Raw genomic sequence first — 6,422 nt, 5'->3', positions numbered from 1 at the left:
ATTTTACATTTATGGGACAACTATAGACCTTGAATTCTTAGTACGATACCCTCAATTTAGTGTTTATGCATAATACATGTTATCAATAGCTTTTTTTAACAAATTCTTTATGCAAAAGTGTTTAAAAAAATGTTTTCTATCCATTTATGTGTGTATCTTTAGCGTATCTTAGCGTATCTCCGATACGATACGATACCCTCCGATACGTATCTTAATTTTGGCCGACCGATACGACGACCGATACCGATACTTTAATCCTTGATTGTAACCAACTATATATAGGGGTGAGGGTAAGGACCAACCCTGCGAAGAAATATTTCATACCATTAAGGTGTGCTAATAGAATCCAATGTCTCCATAGAGATCAGTTACCATTATTGGATCCTTTCTGTTTAATCCATCTGTAGTCAACACCATTAAACCGATTTTTGGAAACAAACCTTGGACTATGTTAACCCATCTAATTGGAAATCTTAAATATGAATCTTTAGCATCCCCAACACTTATGTTCCGTGAAGGGACACGAAAGTGTTGCCCACCCAAGCTGCTGTATTCCTGAAGTTTCCAAAATTATTTCATACATCCATTTCCCTTTCCAAACACAAGCATTTGCCCCTCACACTACTGAACACTGCATGGCTCTCTATAATCAAATGTTGCTTGATAAACCTGATACCACCACAGATACCGGCATCATCAATTGCAATATTATGGGGTCCACAACCACTATCAGTTATACATATCCCATTTCTGTTGTGATGCGCAGCATCCTGGTTAACCCGAAATTTGCAGATATCATTCTTCAAGATAGAATGGATTAGACTAGGTTCAATTGGAGTAGACAATGGTCGAACAGATTCGTAAGAAAGATCAAATATATGCTCAAGAGTTCGTCCACAGATTGGAAGCCAATATCATCAAAATATGAAATGAGATAGCTTTTCTGAGGACTCTCTCTCTCTCTGATCCTCACTGGCTAATAATACAGCCAAACCAGAAAAGTGCCCACTAATCCTTTGGGGAAAGAGAAATGAAAACGAAACAAATTACCAATTCTGATTAAAATTTGAAACCGAAAAGTTCATCATAGAAGAAAAAATAGAAATTAGGGGAAATCAGAAATTTTGAAAAAACTTACAGGTGTCCAAGCTCTAAGAATTCCACCGCATAAGAGTGAAGTCAGTTTTCATCTTCTACTCCCTCTCAGCCATGGAGGCAGCGATAGAAACTCGAAGTCACCAGGAGCCATTAATAGAGACAGAGAAATGAAAAACTAACACAAATGGAAAGAAGAAGACGAGAGATGACGCATATGAAGAAGCTGTTTTCTGGTTAATAGCCAAAACTCGAGAATTCAACGAACTACACAGGCAGAAAAGCCAGCTCTTCCACGCTGACTGGAGCCCTAGCTGAGTTGTTCTCCGACACACGTGTTAAGGTCATGTCAACAATATGATTGATCACATCTCCCAACTTTCACGTGATATCATATGCTTACTGAAACAACCACCCTCGTTCAGGATCGTTGATTAACATCGTCTCACATAACACGGTCAGAGATTACTCGTTTACCTGGAGATGCGCACGCCTCTCGGTCGCTGGGATTTCTCTATCACTTAAGAACCAGGAGTATACATGGAATCACTCTCCACAGATTCGACTGATTAGGTTTTTGTCTTTTTTGGTGGAAAAATCATTAGGTTTACTTTTAAAAAAAAACAAATCCACCTTATTTTTACCTCTGATGACTTTCCTTCGTTCAGACACGGAGATAACACTTTAGCCCTCAATGTGTCGGGTTGCATGCCAGGGTCTGATTAGACGGAAGTTTGATTAGATGGAAGTTATATTGAAAAGGATTCGCGTCAATGCCTTCCTTCAAATAGATACAGATACAAACACATACATAACATGTTGAGGGGGCTACATGCCTCAAGGTATTGGATTGATTGTCTAGATGGAAGTTGTAATGAGAAGGATCTAGCTCTTTATCCAAGTTTTCCAATTCATGTTCAATTCTTTATGTGCACACCACACTTGTACATTTTCAAAATTCTATGATTATGAAAGTTTTAAGGTATTTAAGGGGGGTTGAAATGGGTTTGAATTAGATTCACTGATGTATACCTGTTCAGTTGTTGGCCTCAACCCTCTGTTAGTTGTTGGCCTCAACCCTCTGTTAGCATTGTGATATGGCTCCTCTTATATCCCAAAAATCCGACAATTAATGTTTTGACTACAGATCAAGCAGAAATTTATCAAGAGTTATGGAGCAATTGGACATGAGAATAAATTGTTGTTGCAAAAGTAAATCTATTGGCATGAAAAATAGACGTAAAATCTCATTTCTGATTTAGAGGCTTTGATTGGTATACATTTTTTCGATCTCTTTCTTTCCTTCCTCTTCGCCACCCCCCACTCCCACCTCCCACCTCCCACCTCCCACCTCCCACCTCCCACTTTTCCTTTTTATTAACAATTTCTTAGAGTGAGAGAAGAAGAAAAGGGGTTTAGGCCAAAAACCAAAAAAAGCAAAAGCCTACAACGGGAAAAATCACAATTCGAAATTTTTAGACGCAAATTTATATAAATAAATGATCGAAAAATCTCTCAAATATTAAGTTAGGCTATGCCCAACACGCCAAAATGTCCCAAGACTAGTTGGTGGCAATTTATTAAGTTGGGTAGGGGCTGTTTGGGTTTAACATTGGACCTAAGGGTTTCTCATAAGTCCCGGGTCTGGCCCAAGCCTGCTCTAGGGCCAGACATCGGGCCTACCATTCTTTCATCTTAAACTTTTCTAAAACCTGACTTGACTTAATTGGTTGATTCCTCTTAGTGTTAAATAAAAATAATTATTTCCTTTAAATATTACAATATATTTCATGTGCATAAATATATAGGGCAAACAGTCCCAACAGCACGCCTTGATAAGCTTATCAAGGTGGCCCGAAAACCTGTATAATTTCAATCCAATCAAAAATGCTTCTTTTTTTTTTTCCCATTTTTAAGAACTGTGCAAAGGAACTTTATTCACACACACTAGAGAAAAAGGGGTGGGAGAACACATATGTCATGATTCGATCCTTATACCATATATTCATACCCTTGGCACTTGCTCTTCAAGCAGAGCTATCCACTAATCAGAATTTGTCAAATGGCAAAATAGTGGTATAAAACTCAGGATTATGGTAGAGTGTATAATAGTGATTGGACTGCCATATATATATATATATATATATACACAAAGATGAATATTAATACATTAGAGGGTATTTGATTGAGTTAGAATATGAAACAGAAAAATAATGGTATAAAATTTAGGATTATGGAAGAGTGCATAATAGTGACTGAAGTACCATAGACATACATGGGTATACACGAAGATGAATGTTAATACATTAGAGGGTGTTTGATCGAATTAGAATATGAAATATTACGTATGAATTGAAGGAATTTACTATCTATACAATCGTCAGAATAATCACATCATCGTTTCATGCAATAGAGTGAGATAAGCAACCTAAACAAGTGTATCATGATTGGATCATTCAAATGAGTTTTCCCAAATATAAAACATGATAGAGTAAACCAACACTTGGAAACAACTAGGATCTGCCAAATTATATTTCTAAAACAAAAACAGAACACACTGAGAAGCCTAGCTCTTACTCAGCTCTTGATCAGATCAATGAAAAACTTCTAGTAAAACATCTTCTACTTATCAATTCACCTGCAAATATACCTAGCTTCACTTTATTCTCTTGACTTTTCAAAACCTTGGTGTCCCAAGACCACATTCATACTTTTATCAATCAAGCAAAGATATTAGTACATTTGACACATTCCTCTCTCATTCTTCCAAATTTATTTTCTAGTGACATTCTCGGCTGCCAAGAACTGCAACTTCAATTTGCACAATCCGATTCCCAAGGTCAGCTGATCAGTTTCGAATTCTGTAGTTGCACAAGCAAAAATCATCTTATAAAACAGCAAACCCAAAGATCAAGTCTTACCAAAAAGGAAAAAAATCAAGACAAGATAGAACTTAATAAATAACAGTATGAGTTTGCATAACAGGAAATAGTAGATATATTATAAATATCTACTTCTCTGGTATAAGTAATTTGACATTTTTTATGCATAAAAGAATTACCTATTAAAGTGTAGAAAATCATACTTGATTGCTAGATGGCCCATATTCAATGATATCATGAGTAGATATAAGGAATAAGTACTCCTAATCCACTTGAAGACTATGGAAAACAACCCACAAAAGAGATAAAGAAGAGAGAGAGGAGGTCTTTGTTTTTATTATTATTCTTCTATTTATTAAATCTAAGTTTCTAAGATTTCGGTTTCATTAATGATATTTTCAACTAGTGAAAAATATACAAACAAAACATCAGTATGATATGATATGATATACTTGAAAATAGTACTAAATACACCAAATAAATGGCTTGGGCCTGGACCAAAATTCCCAGCCCAGCCCAAGCCTACCCAAACATGAGTTGTACTGGCTGGGCCGCCCAATTCCACCCTACGTAAAACAGACCATGTCACTTCAAGTCTGCATTTACTTTAATGGATGAGGAAAAAAGTATAACCCACATATTGGATATTCAAGTGTAATTAATAAAATGATTAACCTTCTCCATCATTTCCATGGCACCAATTTTTGAGTGTCAGCTATTTGGAAACCCAGCATGTCAAATAGTGGGAACTTGTTAGGCTGGTTCCAACATTGGATACAAACCTAAACTTGAAGGCTCTGACTTTTGGCCTCATAATATATAAGCCTTAGCTAGTTAGATGCTTTTTTTTTTTTCCGTAGAAGGTCAAATTTTATTAAAAGAAAAAATTAGAAAAAAAAATATGATACAAAAGCCTGAAGTGAACCTTCACCTTCGGCATTGTCATCAGCAGAGACTCACCACCGACATAGCTGAAGGATCAATAACACAATTCCTTAGATGTAACGTACCGTAAGCCAGATCTTTGTCTAATAATGGCTCCAACCAATGAGAAACCCTCACATTTTTTTATTTTGACCTTTTCAATGTTAATATAAGTCAAGGGAGTCAATTTGGACAATTCCATTGCCCCATTGGTGCTCAATTTTAGCCCGCTTCGGTAAGTAGGCAACTTCTGTAGCTTATGCAATCCAGATAATACCCCATCTGGTATCCTCTTAATCTTTTCAGTACAATCGATATTTAGATTCCTTAAATTCTTCAACTCTTTCATCTCCTCAGGTAGCTTTCTTAAGCCAATGCAAACGGACAAGTCTAACGATATGAGCTGAACTAGCATTCCAATTTCAGGCGGTAATGCTCGTAGCTCGAAACACTCCCTTAAGCACAAAGAACGAAGGTTGACAAGACCGGATATTGAATATGGCAAATTTCTTACATTGGTCACGCTCAAATCAAGTATGTGGAGTGCAGCTCCAGGAAGTGTTCTTGGGGGATGTCATTAATACTATCACATCCTTGAAGGAGCAATATATCTTACCGTCAGTCTCCATTAAGAAATATATCTTATATGCTGATGTCAGCTACTATAATTTATTTTAAGGGTAATTTACAATGCCACCACATGGAGAATGCCAATATTAGAAGGACACTCCCTCTCTTTTACCAAATTAGACTCGGACCCCCTGTCGTTAGTTAACGTTACATAATATACCAAGAATGTTGACATCAGCAGTTCATATTTTTTCTCAATACTATTTTACCCTTAAAAATAAAGGTGTATCGAAATTGCTCTTAAAGGTTTTATTCCCAAAATTGATTGAAGAAGAAAACCTAACTCATAACGCAATCCATAATGGGTCACGCGAGTTACTGAGTTGGAGAAGAAGAACGTTGGAGAAGAAGATTGACCACCCTTTTCAGATCAGCGGCTGCAACCCCTCCCGATGATGGCGTCTACGGTGGCTGCGAACCGCCTACCCCCAACACGATGGCGAGGCTTGGTTGGAAACCCGTCATCACATTACTAAATTACTGCAATTCCCAATCTCTGTTGGCAAGTCTCCTTTCAGATTTTGATTTCCTCCTACTCTGAAGACCTCGAGCTTACTTAATTACTGCAATTCCCAATCTCTATTGGCAACATTACTAAATTACTTATTCTATTGTGTTTATCTTCGGCAAAGATAGATTCAACTTAAGCTTTAGAGAATGGTGCTCAAAATTATTTCCAATTCCTGCCCAATAATATTTCATCATCTCCCTATAATTTAAGTTGTTACCATCACTTTATTGACTTGACTAATATCTGGGTTATGCTTTGAGTAGTGACTCAATAAAGTATAGAGACAAACAACCCTCAGAGCATAGATGGAACCAGCTGGAGGGGACGAAGAGTACTTTCAATTCTTCAAAAGGCTAGAAGAGTGGAACAGAGAAATATCA

The sequence above is a fragment of the Macadamia integrifolia genome, chromosome 2 (genome assembly GCF_013358625.1).
Source record: "Macadamia integrifolia cultivar HAES 741 chromosome 2, SCU_Mint_v3, whole genome shotgun sequence".
NCBI lineage: Eukaryota > Viridiplantae > Streptophyta > Magnoliopsida > Proteales > Proteaceae > Macadamia > Macadamia integrifolia.
Note: the sequence above shows the minus strand (reverse complement) of the source record.